Source organism: Mustelus asterias, chromosome 11 (assembly GCF_964213995.1).
Source record: "Mustelus asterias chromosome 11, sMusAst1.hap1.1, whole genome shotgun sequence".
NCBI classification, from domain to species: Eukaryota; Metazoa; Chordata; class Chondrichthyes; order Carcharhiniformes; family Triakidae; genus Mustelus; species Mustelus asterias.
Genome location: NC_135811.1, coordinates 53,375,077 through 53,398,294, shown reverse-complemented (window position 1 = coordinate 53,398,294; position 23,218 = coordinate 53,375,077).

Below are 23,218 nucleotides of genomic sequence, written 5' to 3'. Positions count from 1 at the left end.
AGTAGGTAAGCTGCCAGAAGCATGAGAGTGCAGATATTTTAAAGCATTGAATAAAATTTCTGTTAGATGCATAGAAGCTCTGTATTATCTCTGCATATCTCCAACACATAAAACAGTTAACTCCAAATGTTCGACTTGCATCATAGGTTTTGTAGATAAATAGGTTCACAGAATGGCTGTAATTTTATAAGAATTACTTAAATTTCAGAAGCAATCAGTGATACTAAAAATGGTAACAGTCCACTTCAAGACAGCTCAGATCATAGAATAGAATCATAGAATCCCTACAGTGCAGAAGCGGCCCATCGAGTCTGCACCGACCCTTACCCAGGCTTACTCTGTAACCCCATGTATTTACCCCACTAATACCCCTAACTTAAACATCTTGAGACACTAAGGAGCAATTTAGCATAGCCAATCAACCTAACCTGTACATCTTTGGGCTGTGGGAGGAAACTGGAGCACCCAGATGAAACCCATGCAGGCACAGGGAGAATGTGCAAACCCCACACAGACAGTCACCCAAGGCTGGAATTGAATCTCGGTCCCTGGCGCTGTGAGGCAGTAGTGCTAACACTGTGCCACCACACCCTCAAATCTTCAACGGTTTGATCTTAAGACTATTAGAGATGAGATATAATTAAGGAAGACTGTTGGATTTTCATCATAGAAATCCCAAACTAAAAGGTGAATCATGTGAAGGCATTGACACTGGGAGCCACCTATCAGATGGCCAGCACAGAACAATGTTCAATGGTTAGTTGAGGGTCATTAAGAAAGGAGAACTGACATTGTCTCTTGGCCGCCATAGGAACCATCATATTGGCCACCCTTTTTTATTATTTGGAGCAGAAACCTTAATTTTACTGCTTTGTGGTTTAAAGGCTTTTCATCTCACAGTGCATACTTATATGCATACAGCAGCTTAAAAATGCTTCATCCACTTTAACTCAATTCTACCAGCAGATGTATGACATCAGATGTCCGGTAACACTGCAAAATTAACTTCAGGAAACAGAACTGCAAACCACCTTCCAGTCTGAAAAACAGACATCCGACAGCATCCTCTGCTTTTTGCCACTGGGTTAATTCCACATTCATACCTTCAATATTTCTTAATTCCATCAGCTTCCACCTTGTTAATCTTTCTTCATTTGCTGATATCATAGATCTACTTCAACTCTTAGATCCTGTTGTGTGCTACACTGTTATTAAATGTAGTACACAGTGTTCTTCAGGCTCCTTAATGCTCCCATACTAATTTTAACACACACACACACATATGGAACTGCATTTGCCCCATTTACTGAATCTGATGCATTGGGCCTGTTCATGCAAGTGAATTGGCTTTGAGTGAGTGAGTTAACATATTGCCCTATAGCCCTGATAGTTTATTTTCCTTTCTAGTTTGGCACCATTTGTAAAGCTGGAGAATTTGTTTATGTTATGATCATCCAAGTTATTGGGAGATATCAAAAGTAATCTTGATTCTCGGTATGATCTGCCTTCCAGCCTGAAATGTTCCCATTGCTGACTGCTCGCTGTTTTAAGTCAATTATCTTTCAAACATCATACTTTACTGGTGTTCTAAAATTCTTTCCCTTGGGCATTAATCCCTGATATGTCAGATTTGCGAAGAGCTAACTGATCATTTATACATAAAATTTTAACTGTATTACTGTGTCCAAATGACAACAATGTTAGTGAGAAGCTTTAGTAGATTTGTTTTGTAGAGCCTGTCTTTCCTAGATTCATGCTGACTGCCATTTTATCATCTTTTTCTGGTTTTTCAAGCAGATTTATAAAATCATTTTTAAAGGACTTTTGCTCTAACTGATGTTGAACTCACTGTTCTGTTGCTTTTAGACATGGTTCTTGATTCTATTTTGAAATAAACAAAACGAATAGTGTTCTCGCTTCCCGGTCCATAGGAAAATTACATTTGAACTTTCAGAATTATTGGTGCAACCTTACCCAGCCAAATCTGCGTTCACTGCAGCAGGGTGGGAAAATCACGCCGGCGTGAATGGTGGTAACGTACCAGCCTATAATTTTAACATTGTTCAACTTTAAGACTCTTGAGTATAGGTTGTCTGGATTAGATCATAAATTTGATTAAAAGCAAATAACTAGTTTATGTATCATTTAACCATAAACCTTTTAATCACTGGCATTCTTAAGTTATATTGGCATTGTAACAGCTTTGATTGAGGTTTAAAGTTGTGTTTTTTTGCAAAAGCTGCAACACTTAATGAAATAAAGTAAAAGTTGATAATGGTTGTCTGATTTAACTCACAAAGCAATGTGGCTAAGAGTATACTTTGTTACTGGCACTGAATTTTTGTCAGCTTATGAGTCAGGAACACAAGCAGCAATTAGTCCTTTTAAGTATTTAAAACAGATATTGCCATTTCTTTCAGAAGATTTTGGTGGGGTCCATTCCAGGGTCCTAATCGAAAAGCCAATGAAGTCCAATCAGAGTCCCCACATGAGGGACAAACCTGATCCAAGCTGACAAGACAAGGATATACAAACAAAGAACAAAGAAAATTACAGCACAGGAACAGGCCCTTCGGCCCTCCAAGTCTGCACCAACCATGCTGCCCAAGTGAACTAAAACCCCCTACACTTTCGGGGACCATATTCCTCTATTCCCATCCTATTCATGTATTTGCCCAGAAGCCCCTTAAAACTCACTATCGTATCTGCTTTTACTACCTCCCCCGGCAGCGAGTTCCAGGCACCCACCACCCTACGTATAAAAAAAAAACTTGCCTCGCACATCTGCTTTAAACCTTGCCCCTCGCACCTTAAACCTATGCCCCCTCATAATTGACTCTTCCACCCTGGGAAAAAGCTTCTGACTATCCACTCTGTCCATGCCCCTCATTATCTTATCGACTTCTATCATGTCACCCCTCAACCTCCGTCATTCCATTGAGAACAAACCAAGTTTCTCCAACCTCTCCTCATAGCTAATGCCCTCCATACCAGGCAACATCCTGGGAAATCTTTTCTGTACCTTCTCTAAAGCCTCCACATCCTTCTGGTAGTCTGGTGACCAGAATTGAACACTATATTCCAAGTGCGGCCTAACTAAGTTTCTATAAAGCTGCAACATGACTTGCCAATTTTTATACTCAGTGCCCCGGCCGACGAAAGCAAGCATGCCATATGTCTTCTTGACTACCTTCTCACCTGCGTTGTCACTTTCAGTGACCTGTGTACCTGTACACCCAGATCCCTCTGCCTATCAATACTCTTAAGGGTTCTGCCATTTACTGTATATACATCCCATCTTGGGCTTGATCAAACAAGATCCAAGCTGATAGGATGAGCCATTATACCCCATCCCGGGCGTGATCTGAGCTTTATCTTAGCCAAAAGTACAAAAGCATGGAAATTATGATAAACCTGTGTAAAACACTGGTTTGGCTTCAACTAGAGTATCATCCAGTGTCCGCACTTTAGGAAGGATGTAAACACATTCGAGAGGATGCAGAAAAGATTTGTCAGAATGTTTCCAGGGATGAGAGACTTCAGTTGCAAGGATTGGGAGATTGGAGGAGATGAGACTGTTCATCTTGGAGAAGAGAAGAGTGAAGAGGAGATTTGATAGGCATATTCAAAATCATGAAGGGTCTGGGCAGAGTAAGCAGGAAGAAAACTTTTCCATTGGTATATAGATCGCGAACCAGAGGATGCAAATTGGAGGTGATAGGCAAAAGAATCAATGGCACCATAAGGAAAAATATCCTTACACAGTGAGTAGTTTGGATCTTGAATGCGTTCATAGAATCCCTACAGTGCAGAAGCCGCCCATTCGGTTCATCGACTCTGCACTGACACTCTAATGGAGTATCCCACCTGGTAACCCCATTCATCCCCCTATCCTACACATCTTGGAACACGAAGGAGCAATTTGCCATGGCCAATCCACCTAACCTGCACATCTTTGGACTGCAGGAGGAATCCAGAGAACCCAGGGGAAATCCACGCAGACACAGGGAGAATGTGCAAACTCCACACAGACAGCGACCCAAGCCGGAATTGAATCCGGGTCCCTGGCGCTGTGAGGCAGCAGTGCTAATCACTGTCTCACCATGCTGCCCAAACATATCTTTTCAAAGAACTGCACTCTAGTCACAACGAGCCGAACCTGGAATCTTCTGATGCATAGTCAGACGCCACTGGCCCATACTCATGGAATCCCTGCAATGGAGAATGAGGCCATTCAGCCCATCGAGCCTGCACCCAACAACAATCTCACCTAGGCCCGATCCCCACAGACTCGCGTATTTACCCTGATAATCTACTTGACACCAAGGGGTAATTTAGCATAGCCAATCCACCTAACCTGTGGGAGGAAACCAAAGCACCCAGAGGAAACTCACACAGACATGGGGAGAATGTGCAAACTCCACACAGTCACCCAATGCAGGAATTGAACCAGGGTCCCTGACGCTGTGAGACAGCAGTGCTAGCCACTGTGCCTGGGGGTGTGGCAGAAGCAGGTTAAATCAAGAATCAAATATTTTGTGAAGAGATAAAAGTTGCAGGGCTACAGGGAAAGGGTGGGGGAATGGAACAAAATGAATTGTTCTTGCTGAGAACTGTAGCAGTTATGATGGGATGAATGGCCTGCTTCTGTGCCCTAATCATTCAGTGAATCTGATATATTTTAAATCACATTTGTTATGATTGTTCATTCAAGGCGGCATCCAATTGTACAAAATGCTTTTCAGTGGCATTAACTGGCTTTCAATATCAAAGGGTGATTTTTTTTTTTGGCAGATCTTTCCTAATACTTACTTTGTAGTACAATACCATTTTATGTAATTACTATTTATATTCTTCAGTTTTACAGAAAATGTTGTAGCAATTATGCATTTTAACTATAGCACAGCTGTGCCTAACAGTGAGTTACTTTAATAACATTACATTCACTAGGCAATGTATTTTCAAGTCTAGATATTTATTTCTTGACATACACAAGCAGTGATATTTGCAAGATGGATGGTGAAATTTAATTCCTTTTGAAACTGGAATAAACTGCAGCTGCTTGGAAATTCCAAACTGACGCAGTAATTTGCTTTCGTTTTGATTTTTCTCCATATGCACTTGAAGGTAGCTCATCTCTTCTTTCTCTATTTAGATAATGCGGGGGCTGGATAGGGTGGAGGCGGAGAGATTCTTTCCACTTAGTAAGGAAGTTAAAACTAGAGGACACAGCCTCAAAATAAAGGGGGGTCGGTTTAAGACAGAGTTGAGGAGGAACTTCTTCTCCCAGAGGGTGGTGAATCTCTGGAATTCTCTGCCCACTGAGGTGGTGGAGGCTACCTCGCTGAATATGTTTAAAGCGCGGATGGATGGATTCCTGAGCGGTAAGGGAATTAAGGGTTATGGGGATCAGGCGGGTAAGTGGTACTGATCCACGTCAGATCAGCCATGATCTTATTGAATGGCGGGGCAGGCTCGAGGGGCTAGATGGCCTACTCCTGCTCCTATTTCTTATGTTCTTATGTTCTTATGTTCTAGTGCATTAGAGACCAGATGAGAAACTCCAAGTTATAGTATGAAGTTAGCCAAGACCCCAACTATTTTTGATTTTGGCATTAGTGTGAGCATAAGGTGTTTTGCTCCAGGTGGGTCTATTGACCCACTGGGAAGCTTTTACGAAAACAAATTTTATTTAACAATTAAGTTTAATTATAGCAAAAAGAATTAGCATGAGTTTTACCAATTGAAGTACTTAAACGTGACAAGGTATAATTCTTAACTGCTAGTCTATCTCTCTTTGTTCCAATTTAAGCAATATTCCCCATAGATGTTGACTCCTCTTCAGAATCAGTTAGCAAAGCATACAGGTTTATGTGGGCTGCTAGGCCTCAAGCTGTTAACATTTCTGGACAGAGTTACAGAGAGACACCAATTTTCTGACTCTCAGACAGCAGTCTCCAGAGAAAGATTTGTCTCCAAACAGCAGAACTCCAGAGAGAGAGACGGGGGGAGAAAACACCTGTTGCCTTTTGCAGACCTTTGGAGGGAGATAACCTATTTTCTAGCAGGTCCCAGACTTCAATTTCCAGGGAGAGAAAGAACTGTTCCTTTCAAACTCAAACAGCAATTGTCTGCTTGTCTCTCTGTAAGCCTAGCTCCGCCTATTCACATGGCTTTCTTCTTGCCAATCAACCTAATTAAACCCTTCTCTAAAACCCCAGGAGACAACCCAGAAAATAATAAAACTGCATTAACTCAGATTAAAACAAACACCCCATTAACTCAGAGTAATTGTTCTTCTGCATTATCAGCATGTGGGCTGCCAGTTGTAAACAATCTGCACCATAATCAGAACTGAAGAAGTTTGTCCCTTCACAAGAAAAATGACACACGTACACTTCTTAAAGGCACAGTATCATATCAAGTGTTATGCTACAAGTGAATACCCCATTTTTGCAATAGGGCAGGTGCTATATACTGTGGAAAATTTGCATCAACATTTGATGAAATTACATTAAGCGTGATATCACAAAATGCTTCTCTTTACATTTGAATACATGTCTTGTACCTGGTGTATATACTCCATTCTCAGATTTTGGAAAGTTACCACACCTGAAAGGATGACGTCAGAGGCATTGAGCTGAATTTTTCTACATGGATTGCAAGCCTGGTTCCAGGACCATGCCGTGGCAGCATGTCAGTTGGGATCTTTCCAGAAACGGTCAATTAAGGATGGTGGGTGGACCAGAGAAGCAGGAGGCCCTATAGGAAGATCTGCAGAAATGTCTGCTGGCAGCGCTATATGAAGAGAGGTGATCCTTGCTGAAGAGGAGGAAGACAAAGGGATTGCCTCAAATTAGGGAGGCACTCATAAAGTCTTTCTACTTCAGCTGAAAAAAAAAGGCACAGTACTTTGGGGGGGCTCAGGTTGAAGGGTAATCCCTCCTGATAAATGCTTGCAGCCGCTTTAGGCTCCTTGCAGGCTTTTGGTGAAGACATTCAATGCAGCCTCCAGTGTCAAGAAATGGCTGTCATCTTTGGAAAATAACCCATAGATGAGGCCTTAATTGGCCTCATTGGCTGCCTGCCTTGGTGGTCAGATGCTGCGTGCCTTGATAGCCCTGCACCTTGAGGAAATCCAGCAATTGAGGCAAAATCCAATGCCCTCTATCAGTGTGAGGTGGTGTCTGTCGTTAAATGACACTGCTAACCAGCTCAAACAAAGAGGTCACTTTGTCCAGCAAGGTGCAGAGATGTGCAGCCTTTGTTCACAGGGAATCATTGGAAGGAGCCAGAAAGGAAGAAGCTCAAGGTCACACTGACACTGATGGCTAATGACAGGACATGGCAACCAGTGTTGTGAGGAGTGAGGTCTTCAGTAATGAGGGCATAGATGTCGGTGACCATCGACCTAGGTAGTGGTAGTCTCCTGCAGCAGTGGGTCTCAGTCATCTCCAGGTAGCACTGGGTGTCTTCCAGACACTCTTTTCTCTCCTATGCCCTCTTGATGCACAGGGATTCATCCTTACTGCCCCCTTATCACCACTGGGCTGAAAAACTGACTCGGCCTTTTGGCTAAGATAAAGTGTCAGATCAAGTCCAAGATGGGATGCAATGCCTTATCTCATCAGCTTGGATCTCTCTCTTGTGAGGACCTTGAATTCGATTAAGTTAGAATTTGAATTTGGTTTGTGGAGCAAGCAAGGAATGGATTTGTGTTTGCCTGGTCCATTCTGAGCATTGGCTTTGTAACTTTAAGGATGGAGTAAAAAAAATTGTTTAAAAAACTGAGAGTCATGCCCCAATGTCAGCTGTAGTCTTCCTTCTGGGCAGGTTGCTGCTCAGTTATTCATGGCAAATTTGCCCCTTGCTCTCCTGTCCCCCACTAAATGCCAAGAGTGGGCCGACTCCATTCAATGCTCGCAGAGTGCCCCACTCTGTCCTCCAAAAAGGTGAACCCGCCCTGCCAGCATGATGTCGTGGAACCCACTCCCTTGATTATATTTTGCCTACGCATCAAAAAATATGGCGGGAAAGGCAGAATGGTTAGCACTGCTGCCTCACAGCAACAGAGACCCAGGTTCGATTCTGGTCTTGGGTGACTGTCTGTGTGGAGTTTGCATGTTCTCCCGTGTCTGCGTGGGTTTCCTCCCGGTGCTCCGGTTTCCCCTCTCAGTCCAAAGATCTGCAGATTAGGTGGATTAAATGGCAGAGTTACAGGGATAGGGTGGGGAGTTGTGGTGTGGGGGTTGACTGGGCCCAGGTTAAGATGATCTTTTGGAGAATCGGTGCAGACTTAATGGGCCAAATGATCCTCCTTCTGCACTATGATTCTATGAAAGCCGCAGAGCAGCCAGTAGGCTACACCCCCTTTCTCCCGTCTGAGTTGACACATGGTCAAAAAGATAAGAAAATTCCACCCTCCTATTTCAAATATTTAAAGGCATCTTGAAATCTGGATTAGTTCCAATGGACAACAGGAAGGCCCATCTAGACAAAATATTTAAGGATGATATGAAATCCTTAAGTAATTAGTACAAGGATGGCACGGTGGCACAGTGATTAGCACTGCTGCCTCACAGTGCCAGGAATCCAGGTTCAATCCTGGCCTCGGGTCACTGTCTGTATGGAGTTTGCATGTTCTCCCCATGTCTGCATGGGTTTCCTCTGGGTCCTCAAGTTTCCTCCCTCACTCCAAAGATGTGCGGGTTAGGTTTATTGGCCATGCTACATTGCCCCTTAGTATCAGGGGGACTCGCAGCATAAATGAGTGAGGTTACGGGGATAGGATCTGGGTGGGATTGCTGTTGGTGCAGGCTCAATGGGCTGAATGGCCTCCTTCTGCACTTTAAGGATTCTATGATCTATGATCTTCTATGAAATCAGACTTGAATGTTGTAACCAGTTACTTTGATGTTAGTTGTGGGGAAGAGGAGACTCAAAGGCATTATAAAGGATATAATTGAAGAAGATCAGTAGCTTTTGCGAATGCAGAAAGATTCCAAGAAGTAAACATGATTAAATTTTCTGAGTAAATTATCAAATCAGGTAATGATAGCAGAGGATGTTGTATATCTTAAGTTCTAGAAAGCCTGTGATACGAACCTCATAGAATGCTATTTATGAGTAAGATTTGATCGTGCGGGATTGTAAATCTGTGAAACCTTTTTACCCATAAATTGGTAATAATGTGGAACATGCTGCCACAGCTATAGTTAAGGAAAACTAGATAAATGCATAAGAAAGAGAAAAGAAGATAGAACAACCTGTTAATGGGTTCGATGAAGAAGTGGGTACTGTGGCCAAACGGGCCACCTAAAATGGTGATTTACAGAGCACGCTGGGATAATTGGACAAGCACTGAAACAGCAGACTGCAGCTTAAAAGACAGAGATAAACAGGCTGCAGCTCAAGACAACTGAATACACAGGAAATCGGCCATCCCAAAGACAATGGACACACTCTGGTCAAACAGACTTGTTTATCAGACAAAGGGGAGCCTTAACCCCTTACTTGGGAGGGAAGTTTGTGACCTATGTGTCTCCAGCACCGTAAGAGTTTAACAACACCAGGTTAAAGTCCAACAGGTTTATTTGGTAGCAAATGCCATTAGCTCTCGGAGCGCTGCTGCTTCGTCAGATGGAGTGGAAATCATTTCCACTCCATCTGACGAAGGAGCAGCGCTCCGAAAGCTAATGGCATTTGTTACCAAATAAACCTGTTGGACTTTAACCTGGTGTTGCTAAAACTCTTACTGTGGGTACACACCCAGAGATCGTGTGGCAGCACCTGATTGGACTCTTATCGATCAGGGTGATCAAGCCCTGATCGATTGATTGACAAGAATCAGGAGACCGCCCAAAAGGACACGAAACCGAGGAGGGATAAAAGGTACTGCACAACAGAAGAAGCTCGCTCTCTCTCTCTCTGACCCCACGTACGAGCTACAACAACGGTGACTGTCACCAGGAACGACCAGCACGAGAAGAGCCACCACACCCGAAAAGGAAGGAAGACCAGAGCCAGAGTGCCAGACCAGACCAAAGGACCAGATTACGCAGAGGACTACTGAGACCAGCGCACAGATAAAGGCCAATATCTGCTTGGGTACTTGTCAGTCACACAAAGTTCAGTCAAGATCTAGTATTGGAGTTGAACTTCAGTATTTCCTCTAAGATAACTTATTATTGGATTGTGTGTTTTAAATAAATATTGGTTGTACTAACAAGAAGTCTACTCGCAATTCTTTGTCCATCGTATAAGGGTTAAAATAGGCTGTGCGGCAGGCACAACAGTACAGAAATACCAGCATGTAATTGTAGGGCTGAATGGCCTTTTTCTATCTCATAGACAGTATTTCTGCTTGTCAATTAGACCTGCCCAGTTGGTACTTGCCAAACAAATGGGAGTACTTTAATGCTAATTAATTAATAGTTTTTTCTCCATTTGTTGCATTCTTTGACATTCATGTGACGAAACAAAAAAATACTCTTCTGTATTTTAATCATTTTCAAGATTGTAACAGTGCCAATGTCCTCTTATTTACAAGAATTACAGCATTGCATAGAGAAGTTTCGACATTGAAAGATCGTTATTGCACAGTTACTATTTTAAAAACATTGTTTTTGCAGCAGTTTCCCTCATTTCCATCTGCAGAAACAACAAGTTTTATTGTATTAGTAGTTTGAACTCGAGCTATTTTAGTCCCTGTTAAATGCGGCAGCTCAAGCATGTTGGAAGACTTGCAAACATTTGGAAGTCTTTACTTTTGGTTTACTGATCTCTCTGGCTTTTTGCGGGGGCGGGGAGGGGGGTGTGTCGGGTTGGTGCTCCTCACTCTTCAATGAGCACCACGACCAGTTCAATAACCACTGGTCATTTCGAGTGATTGTAATTAGGGTGTAAATCGTCCTCAATAGGCTTTTCAGCTTTGAGGATATCACGGCAGATTACGTCCTCACCTACAAATAAGCACTTCCCGTAGCCATTGAGTGGGTCATTCTGTTTGATTTTTTTCTATCTGGGCATAAGATTGCTGAGTCAAACTGCAGGATCCCTTGACCTTCACCCCAGCGGAGATCAGCTAACTCAGTGCAGACTAGCAATTGAACTGTGGAGCTTTGAGGTCTTGGCTGTTACTGAATAAACACTGATCCATGAGGGGGAGGGAAAGTTATGACAGAGTATATTGTTACACTATTTACGAACAGCAGTGATTTATGTGACAAATTTAAAGCCAATCCCTTTCATAATCATAATATATGTACAAAACACCTAAAAATTAAGCACCAGTTTAGGGCACTGATTATCTCAGCCAATTTACTATTCTATCTTTTTCAGTGAAACTAATGATGATTCATTCATGTTAAATTACCCGGAAATTTTTAAACTCTTGTCTCTTATAATGTGGACAATACAAATGCCACACTTTTTGTGGGACCTGAATGGACATGATTCACAATGAGCAGAATAAAGGATTAAAAAAAACTTGCACTTTTCAGGACCTCGGGGTACAAGCACTTGACATTGTCAAGTACTTTTCAGAGTGTAGCCATTGTTGTACTGCAGGACTTTCAACAGAATCATTTTTGAGTGAGGTTGAGCCCCCTGAAAGGCTGTTAAATGAATGAAATCCAGCAGTTATTCATTTGTACTTAGTCAAACATGTCAAGTTTTCCTGCAATAAATTACACAATTTTAAAAGTATTGTTTCTCACCTGACTTGTGAATAACTGACAGTGTGTGTGAGACACTTTGTAGAAAGAAAACACTTCAGCAAATCTAGAATACAATCATCACTTCTTCCCAGTGCAGCATCTTGGTATGCTTCACCTTATTTCTTTTGGATGTCAATGTGATTTCAACTTTCATTCCTCTCTGTGCAACCTTATTGATTTTCACAATTTGTTTTGACCCCATAACACAGCAAGAATCCACTGCTTACTTTCTGCCATTCTGCAGATTCGCTCACAGAATTTAATTCAAAATCAAATACAATTGCTGCACTTGAGCATTACACCATGGATGCTGAGAATCTGAAACAACAGTGGAAGACATTGGAGACTCTCTAGGTCAAGCAGCGTCAGTCAAGAGAGTGCCAGTCAATGTTCTGGGGGTCAAACCCTTCCTTTCTAAGGGGTCTAATATCAAAATGTCACTTAAACATTCTTTATGGCGGATGTTGCATGACCTGCCTGTGTCAACCATTTTCTGTTTGTTTTTCCCACAATTGTTACACTTATTCCTTTACATGGATATTATCCATGTGAAAATTTGCGTCGGTCTTTTCTCCTTATTACTTTCCGACTCCATAGCAGGAGTCATGTACGAAAGCACTTTACTCTTGTATGTTGATAATGCTACATCGTTAATGGTATTAAATGGAATTGCCTTTGGAAGAATGCTTTGAAGAGCCACTTAATAAACTCATAAAATAATACAGCACAGGTGGGTGCCTTTCGGTCTATCACGTCTGCACTCGCTCTTTTGAAGATCAATCCATTTAGTCTCAGTCTGCCTCCCTTTCCCCATATACCAACGAAGCTTTATCCTTCAAATATTTAACCAATTCCCTTTGGAAGGCTACTGTTGAATCAGTATCCATCACCTGATCATGCAGTGCATTCCTAGCCACTGGTTGCATTAAAATGTTTTTCCTCGTGTCATCTCTGGTCCTCTTGTCAATCCCTTAAATCTGTGCCCTGGTTTAGACTCTTCAACCATTTGAAACAGTTTTTCTTTATTTGCTCCCTTTAAATCCTGTGTAATGCTTCTTTCAAAGTTTGTCTTGCTGTGCTTCAAAGAAAGCAACCCCAGCTTCTCTAGCTTATCCAAATAGAATCTTAGAAACCCTACAGTGCAAAAGGAGGCCATTCGGCCCATCGAGCCTGCACCAACAACAATCCCATCCAGGCCCTATCCCCATAACCCCACATATTTCCCCTGCTAATCCCATTGATCCTAAGTGGCAATTTAACATAACCGATGCACCTAACCTGCACATCTTTGGAATGTGGATGGAAACGGTAGCACAGTGGTTAGCACTGCTGCTTCACAGCTCCAGGGTCCCAGGTTCGATTCCCGGCTCGGGTCACTGTCTGTGTGGAGTTTGCACATTCTCCTCGTGTCTGCGTGGGTTTCCTCCGGGTGCTCCGGTTTCCTCCCACAGTCCAAAGATGTGCGGGTTAGGTTGATTGGCCAGGTTAAAAATTGCCCCTTAGAGTCCTGAGATGCGTAGGTTAGAGGTATTAGCGGGTAAATAAGTGGGGGTAGGGCCTGGATGGGCCAAATGGCCTCCTTCTGCACTGTAGGGTTTCTATGATTCTATGAAACCGGAGCACCCGGAGAAAACCCATGTAGACCATGGGGATAACGTGCAAACTCCACACAGACAGTTACCCGAGGCTGGAATTGAACCTGTGTCCCTGGTGCTGTGAAGCAGCACTGTTAACCACTGTGCCACCATGCTGTCCCCACAGCTTACAGGCAGGAAGTTTTCACCTCGGGACCTACAACCCCAGACCAGGTAAAGTTACAGGCTTAAAAGCCTCCACTAGCTTTTGGAAAGCATTTGGAAATGTTCAGGAAACTGGCATTTGGCTGAATTAGATGCAATATTCCTCTTAGACTTAAAACCCCACATCAAAATCAGTTAGCAATCCCCAGACTTATGTAGTTGTACTTGACAACAATCCTAGTGTTTTGTAAACACTTCAGGGAGTGGGGGGGAGAGAGAAAGAGAAAGAGACACCTGTCTTCTGACAGCCTGCAGAGAAGGAGAGAAAGTCACCTCTTTCAGGACCAGGCTGAAAACTGACTGTTTTAAAATAAAAGAGAAACTTCTTCCCTGCAACCTTAGCTCCTCTATTAGCACATGACTCTATCTGTTGTCAATCAATCTAATCAAAACCCTACTCTGAAACCAAAGGTTAACCTAAGTAAACAAATGCATTAAATCTGTTTAGACAAACACACTATAAGCTAGAATCAGTCATTATCCTACATTCTCAACATTTGAGCTGCCTGTTGCCCAGATAAATTGGCACCATGTAAAACAGAGCTGAATTTTAAACATACCCCTCAGAAGAAAAATTTAATTTAATATTTAAGCTTATAAGAAAGTATTATATAGGAATCATGAAAACAGTTGTAGTCTCTACCTGTAAACCTCATGAACCCTACAACTCTTCCAGAATTCTTAATTATAAGATTCTAAGTTCTGATGGAGGAAATTCTAAGAGAGACAAGTCTGTCATCATCTACCAGTTGTGTTTCTTCTGAGATTATTTGTGGCATTTGAAAATGCCTAAAAGTAAGGCAATTTATTTTAAGACTAAATTGTCATCGAGCATAGCTAATTAAGTGCTTATGACACTTCAAAATTACATTTTAATAGAAGTTTTAGTAGAGCAATAAGTTTAAAGGGAACATTTGCCATTGCTGTGAGATGGGTTGGGGGTGGGGAGGGTGGGGGAATGGGTAGGTATTGGGTGCAGCAGTAAAGATAACAGAAGTTTGACATAGATGCTGTGGTGCATATGGTCTGATCCTTACAGAGGCAGGTGAGACTGGATATAGGCACTAACCATCAAGGGGTTCATCAGTTGCACTGAGGCAGTATGGATACTACAAGCTTCCATGTTCCCATTGAACTGGTTATGGTATTCAAAGCACCCTGGTTGCAATCATGACATAAGTGCAAAGTTGGGTATCAATAGTTGTTGTCAAGCCCACTGGAGAACCTTGACCAGAAGCCTGACAGTGCATCCTAGGTCTTGGGTTTTTTGAGCCTAATTTTGACGCCAATTGTGAATGCAGTCACCCCCACCCATCATCCTCCTAGATAATCTCATCCTGCAAAGATACACAAATGCATAAGGGAGGTGACAGATGCCCTTTTTCAGTATAACTCACCATTACGTGCAGTTCTGCATGGATGAAGCAAGATAGGTTGCTAGACCTGCTGACATTCACTGCAATCCCAGGCTTATTGCAAGTGCAGAGTACCATCAACTGTACATGTCACCTCAAGAGTTCCCCGGCAGCAACCTGTGATATTCATTAATAGGAAAAGATTTCACTCTATGAACGTTCAGCTAATTTGCTGAAAACAGGTCCAAGATGTTTGACAAAGGGTCATCTGGACTCGAAACATCAGCTCTTTTCTTTCCTTGCAGATGCTGCCAGATCTGCTGAGATTTCCCAGAATTTTCTCTTTTGGTTTCAGATTCCAGCATCTGCAGTAATTTGTCTTTATCCAGCATGTTTGTGCCAGGTACCTAGGAAGCGCATGCAATTCATACATTTCAGAGCAGTCCCAGCTGCCAGAGGTATTTGAGGGAGCTCAGAGAGAGACATTGAGGAGCTACACATCTCTTCAGATGAAGAGCTACATGAAGATGCCATTGTATGGGCATGATGTGGAAGACGTACCTGTGACAACCTCAGCTATCAAGACGAATAAGGTGAAGTTTGCATGATCAAAATTCCCTTCAGGCTTTGATGCAGGAACGCAACTAAACCCTCATTGTCAGCGTCAAAATATCACAAAGGGTTATCAATTTCTCAATGGTCATGGAAGCGGCACAAGTCACCTTCATACCTATTGATGCAATCATCCTCAGAAGACAGGGTAGCCTGGGGAACATGTGGCCATTGGAATGTGAGCAACACTCTACTAGCGCACCTCCTTAAAAACTACACATTGTGCAATCCTTTCTACCATGGGGGCAATAAATTATTGGACATGGCAGCCTTCAAGTGGATGAAATACCATTTCGCAAATGGATGCACTTATACCAGTGTGACAGTTGCTTAACAAGTGGTTCAGTCAGGAAAAGCACTCATCAATTGTTAGCACTTGACCGTCTCAAGATAGAGCTACATCTGGACGGTACCACCTCTCAAAATGCCAGTTCTCATGGATGAATAATGCAGAGACCTGAACTTAGAATCATAGAATCCCTACAGTGCAGAAGGAGGCCGTTTGGCCCATCGAGTCTATACTGACTCCCTGACAGCATCTTATCCAGACCCTATCCCCATAACCCCACCTATCTATCTCACTAATCCTCCTAACCTGCACATCTTGGGACACTAAGGGGCAATTTAGTATGGCCAATCCATGTAATCTGCACACCTTTCACTGTGGGAGGAAACAGGAGCACCCAGAGGAAACCCACACAGACACTGGGAGAACTCCGCACAGAAAACTGAACCTGGATCCCTGGCGCTGTGAGGCAAAAGTGCCAAACACTGTGCCACCGTGCTACTGTAGGGGCCATTATCTGGACATGAGCCAAGCATGTTCCCAAATTTTCATGGTAGGAACCCCATTGTGTCACTGGCATGGACAATCTCAATGGGAAATCCCGCCAGCATAAAAACCATTTTGGGACTCCCATTGGATTCTCTGCCCCCTCCAGCTTTCCCACACATTGTTTCTCTTTGCAAAAATATACGCTTGTGCGGGTTCCATTCCTGTACCAGCTGAGGCTATTCATGAAAAACCTTCTCAACCTTGCCCCTCGCCCGAGGTGTCATGATCCTCAGGTTAAATCACCACTGTTCAGCTCTCCCCCTCAAAGGGGAGAGCAGCTTTTGATCATCTGGGACTCCGGCAATCTTACCTTTAAACTGTGGCCTTGTCCACCTTCTCGGGCGGATGAAAAGTATCCCATGGCACCATCTGAAGAAGAGCAGTGGAGTCTCCCAATGTTCTTTCCATTGTGTATTTTTCAAACGACATTGCCGTAAATAAAAGCACGCTATCTGTTCCATGAATTTCACTGTTAAAATATTCTTGCATTCTCTGTCAGCACTGCCACTAATTCTTTGAAGCCTGCATGCCATATCATTGCAGTGTTCAGTTCCATTGAGGTTCTTTTCTGTTTCATTAAGGTTCTCTTCTGTTTCACCAAGCCAACAGGACTTAGGGCGGCACAGTGGTTAGCACTGCTACCTCACAGCATCAGGGACCCGGGTTTAATTCCGGCCTTGGGTCACTGTGTGGAGTTTGCACGTTCTCCCCGTGTGTGCGTGGGTTTCCTTCGGGTGCTCCAGTTTCCTCCCACATTCCAGAGATGTGCAGGTTAGATTGACTGGCCATGTAAATTGCCCCTTAGTGTCAAGGTGACTAGCAGGGTAAATACATAGGCTTATGGGGATAGGACCTGGGTGGGATTGTTGTTGGTGCCGGCTTGACGGGCTGAATGGCCTCTTTCTGCATTGTATGGATTCTATGATTCTATTAACCAAGAAAATAAGATAATTCATGATGTAATATTCGAATGCAAGGGACCATATAAGTTAATATGGTACTGGGGAAACAGTACCACCTACATTTGATGAGGAGAGTCACATGGGAATGTAGTCTGTGAAAGTCAACATGAAGATAGCACATAATCAGAACAGAATACTATAAATATTTATATAGTTATGTGTTATTAATCAACAATTATTATTCAACCATACAAGACACTAGACCTCTTCATGAGACAACGTATGACAGTTTTGTTTCTGGACTTCTCAAGCTCCCCACTGAATGTAACAACATTGGCTTGTCTGTCCCCACTACTGCCAATTCGTTTTGTAAATTATCTATTTGCAGTTGCCAACCAGAAATATCAGCTGTCAAACACTGAGGAAAATTATTTTTAATCATTCTTGAGGGTGTACAGCAAAGTGCAGAGCACCTGAAATTAAATGGAGGAGTTGGAAACAATAGTTTGTAGCGAGGAGCCAGATGTGGTTGGTGTATCTAAACCGTGGCTTAATAAAAAACAGAATTAGCAGTTAAATATTGACAAAAAAAATGCCGAAAATATAGGGAAGGAAAAAAGGAAGTGGGGATGCTTGTAAGATAGAACAGTACAGCACAGAACAGGCCCTTCGGCCCACGATGTTGTGCCGAGCTTTATCTGAAAACAAGATCAAGCTATCCCACTACCTATCATCCTGGTGTGCTCCATGTGCCTATCCAATAACCGCTTAAATGTTCCTAAAGTGTCTGACTCCACTATCACTGCAGGCAGTCCATTCCACACCCCAACCACTCTCTGCGTTGTAAGAACAGCACAAAAGTAGTTGGACAAATGATCATAGAATCATAGAATCTCTACAGTGCACAAAGAGGCCATTCGGCCCATCGAGTCTGCTCTGACCACAACTTCACCAGGCTCTATTCCAGTAAGCCCACATATTTACCCTGCTAGTCCCCCTGACACTGGGGTCAATTTATCATGACCAACCCACCTAACCCGCACATCTTTGGACTGTGGGAAGAAACCGGATCACCCGGAGGAAACCCACGCTGACACGGAGAGAATGTGCAACTCCACACAGACAGTCATCCGAGGCCGGAATTGAACCTGGGTCCCTGGCACTGTGGGGCAGCAGTGCTAACCACTGTGTCGCCATACAGTAATGTATAAGTGCAGTAAATATAGACAAACTTCTATGCAATAGCGATCACAGTCTTATGAACTTTAAAATAATGATTGAGAAAGGTGTAAGTAAATAAAAGACCAAGGAAATACATTAGAACAGAATGTGAATTTGAGCAACTCAGAAATGAACGAGGAAAAGTAAATGGGAAAATGTGGCAGAGAGATAGAATGCAGTGGGAAATACTTAAAAAGGTAAAAGAGTTCGGGAGGAATATATTCCACAAAAGAACAAACTTGGAAATCATGAAAACACTGCTGATGAATACTATCAAAACTAATTTATTTAAAACACTGGTTAGGTATCAGTTGGAGTACTGTGTCAAATTCTGGGCACCACAGTTTAGAGAGGGTGCAAAAGAGATTTACTGGAATGGTATTAGGGATTAAATACATCAGTTATATGGTGAGACGGGAGAAGTTTGTTCTCATAACATTGAAGTTAAGGGGAAATTTCATGTTTAAAATCATGAATGGTTTAATAGAGTTAATAAAGATAAACTGGCAGATGGGTCAGTAATCAATGGCACAGATATAAGGTGTGTGCTTAACGAACCAGAGCGGGACGTAAGCAAACTTTCTTTTCACACAGCGAATTGTTGTGATCTGGGATGAAATGCCTGGAACAAAGGTGGAAACAGATTCAACAGTAATATTAAAAAGAGAATTGAAAAAATAAGTGAAGGAAAAAAATGCACAGGATTGTGAGGAAGCAGCAGGGTTGTAGGGTTAATTGGATAACTCTACCAAGGAGCTGGCACATATATTTGATTTATTATTGTCACATGTATTTGCACAGTGAAAAGTATTGTTCCTTCCGCGCTATACAGACAGAGCATACTGTACATAGAGAAGGAAAAGAGAGAGTGCAGAATGTATTGTTACAGTCATAGCTAGGGTGTAGAGAAAGATCGATTTAATGTGAGGTAGGACCATTCAAAAGTCTGATGGCAGTCGGGAAGATGAGTCAGTTGGTACGTGTCCTCAGATTTTTGTATCTTTTTCTCAATGGAAGAAGGTAGAAGAGGGTATGTCCGGGGTGTGTGGGGTCCTTAATCATGCTGGCTGCTTTTCTGAGGCAGCAGGAAGTGTAGACAGAGCTAATGGATGGGAGGCTGGTTTGAGTGATGAACTGGGTTTCGTTCACAACACTTTGTAGTTTATTGCGGTCTTGGACAGAGCAAGAGCCATACCAAGACTAAGGAAATTTATAATGTCTGCAACAACTGGAAAGAATGCTTTCTATGGTGCATCTGAGGAAGTTGGTGAGAGTTGTCGCAGACATGCCAAATTGCGTTAGTCTTGAATGGCCTCCTACTGTGCTCTATGACTCTAAGAACCTCCACAAATCTATCTGCCAATTAATTGGGTCTCCTGAGTAACTCTTTATGCCTTTCGTAACCTTCTTGACTTCATTTAGAACCTTTTACTTCTAAAGAGATGGAAAGTAGACCTCCTTCAATTACTCAGATAACCTCAATGAGCGTTCAATGTTATTTAACTGTTGTATCGCTGCTTTTCTTCCCATTCCTCATCTTTTACTGCGGCTTTCTGATTTTGAATTTCTGTTTTTGATCTGCAAGCTATTTAATATTTTTTTCATCTGTGTTCATTATGTTTAGCTCCATTATCATGCCCCCTTTCCTTTAATTCTTTGAATTTCATATTCCAGTTTCACATATGCATCTTCAATGCCAAATCTGGTTTCAGCTGCAGACTTGCGATAGCAGTTATTCAACTGTTGGAGAGCTAAGTCTCTGGTCGTCAACCAACATGACTTCAAAGGCCACTCTTTGGTCAGCCAGAAAAGTCACGGATGAGATGTAACACAGACTTGAATAATGTTGAATCCACGTTGGTGAAGTAATGTCACCTTTTCCTGTACATTGCAGAGATGTATTTGCATGAGTGGACCTTACATGTATGCATGCGCAAGTTTAAAATCATTGAGAAGCATTTCATCCATTAAAGATTAAGAAGTTGCAAAGCATGGGATAGAGTTTTGTTTTGACTGCTGGCAAAGCATCACCTTGTCAGAATGTAGGGAGGATAATTGGGTAGGCATCTTTACTGGTGTGTGATCTTCCGTGCCAGTTTCTGTTCTCTGCTCTCCACTCAACTGGAGCTTAATACCCTAGAGGTAAAGATGAAAACCTACTCCATCAATTGATTAATGGGTCATTCTGAAAGTACTTTTCTTTGGGAGAATGGCCTAGTGACCATGATAGGATGAAGGGTATATGGTGTGTGGAAGAAATAGCTTGCGAGACAAGTTGCATGCTTTTTATTTTTGTTCCACATTTCACCTTTCAATTTATTTCCATGGCTGGGAATTGCCTCGGGGCACTTCTGGTGAAGCTACAGAACTGAGTAAGAGCAGCTCAGAGGAAAGTTCAGGTACACATCTTTTGAGTTGTACCATTATATAAAATTCAAGCTAATAACTTAGCATTCTTGTGGATTTGGGGGATTTTTACATAGGATTCCATGCAATATACAGACCATTCAATGTTTATACTTCGTTTGATCTTCTTCCCATCTTTCCTTATCAAAATATATCAAAATTTTAACCCTCTATTTTTTTCTCCTTCAAATGTGTGTCGAGCTTCCCCTTAAATCTCCTCATAGTATTGAGTTGCACATTCTGTATAAGTAGTTTCTTCTGATTGCCTATTAGATATTTTGCTGACCAACTCACTTATATCCACCTCTAGTTGTGCTCTTCCCACAAGAGGAAACGTTCTCTCTGTCTCCACTCTACCTAAACCTTTCTTAATTTTAAAGACCTCTATTAAATCACCTCTCAACTCTGTAAATGGAAGTTCTACGTGTGAGAAGTGAGCAGAACCAGATGTAGATGCTGACCAAGTCCATGTTCCTATGAACTAGTAGGGCAGTGATGGGCAACCTATGCTAGTGAATGGGCCGCATGAGTGACCCTCCTTCATCTCAGTGGGCTGCAAGTCAATGGGCTGAAATCAGGTTTGATCACTAACGCTGACCTTATTAATAAGATTAACTACATTGAATGCATGCCTAATGTTTCATAACGAGTTATAGAAGATGCTTAATCATTCATATATTAATAGAACTATCATCAACTTCAAATGTATAAACAAAAGAATTATTCACACTTTGGGCATAGAGGAGCGCATGGCTCTCACAGTCAATGCTGTGAGCTATCAACATGGACTTCACTTCACTTGCCCTTGCTTTACCTGCAAATCATTTCAGTCGTACAGATAGGAAAAAAACTGTGCAGATGGAAATCAGCAGAGTGTGGTAACCCTACACTTGAGCAACGGTCAACAAAATATCTTGTGCGCTGCACTCAGAACTCAATGGTCTTATGTGGCCCTGGGCCGCAGATTGGCCACCATTGTATTAAAGGCATTTAGACTGTTCTCGGGTGAGTGGAGCACTGTAGTCCAGAGTCTGAATGTCCAATCCCAATATGTGATGTACTAGGTGGAAGATCTCTTCCCAAACATACTAATTTGGAGCAATCTCAGAAACTTCCAATCATGGATCCCCTGTTCACAATACTTCTGACCCATACCTGTAACAGAACAACATAAAATCTAAGTCCTCCATTTGGGAGCACCACAGAAGATTGTGTTCCTTTTTGTATTTCCTCCACCCTTATAATTTTACCATCAACAAGTCATTTCAATGCACTTTTCTCTCTCGTATTTCTCTCAATATTGTAGGTGTTTGATTGAACATAGAGGAGGGATAAAAGACAGAGAGAATAATTTTCTTTGTGTATTGTCTCAGCTGCATTGAATTTCTGTCATGTACTGCTCATGGAACAGTTCTGTTAAGTTCATTCATCACAAGTGCTTCTCCTTAAGATCAAGGAGGCAGGGCCAGATAAATCACCGTGCTATTGGAATAACTCCAAAATGGTTAACTGTCTTCTGAAGGCATGAGGTTAAAAGATATTTTTAATTTGAAAAAGATGTCAGTTATTTATCTGCAGTGTATTGTTATCTGGCGTACATTTCTTTGTACTGTATTGTTCTGTGTGGGAACCATAGAAAAGTATAGTACAACTACTGTGCGAGGTCTAAGAGAGGGTGTTAGCTGAAAGCTTTGAGTTCCGAAGTGGCACCACTGACCTTAAACCAGTGCTATAGGCCGATTGATGTCATAATCTGCATGCTTCGATTGGATGCTCCCTGCATGCGCATTAATGCCCTCACCAAAATGGCACCTGGCATGGTTAGCCACACAATATGTACATGCACCATATATGCAGTTTTGGAGGCAAAACTGCACTCGCAACATCGAAAAATTAGGCAGCACACAGCTGAATTTCCCAACTATCGAGTACCAGGCAGACAAGATTATGGAGAGTAGAACATGGAAAGCCAGCAAGGGGTGCATTGCAGTGGTCAAGTCTAGAGTTAATAAAGGCACTGATGAAAGTTTCAACAGCAAATAAACTGAAACAGGGAATGGATATGGTGATGTTATGGAGGTGGAAGTGTGCAGACTTAGCGATGGCACAGATATATGGTATGAAGACCATCTTAATGTTAAGTATGATAAGTTTGGAAACAGTTTAGTTCGGAAAGTTACCAGGGAGAAGAATGAAGTCAGTGACTCGAGAATGAAGTTTGTAGCAGGAGTTTGGCTTTCCCAATATTTAAGTGGAGGAAATTTCTGCTTGATATATATTTAGTACTTAAAATCGGACAGTCTGATAACTTAGAGATTGTGAAAGAGTTGAGATGTGGGGTGATGAGATAGAGTTGTTATTGTCAGCGTAT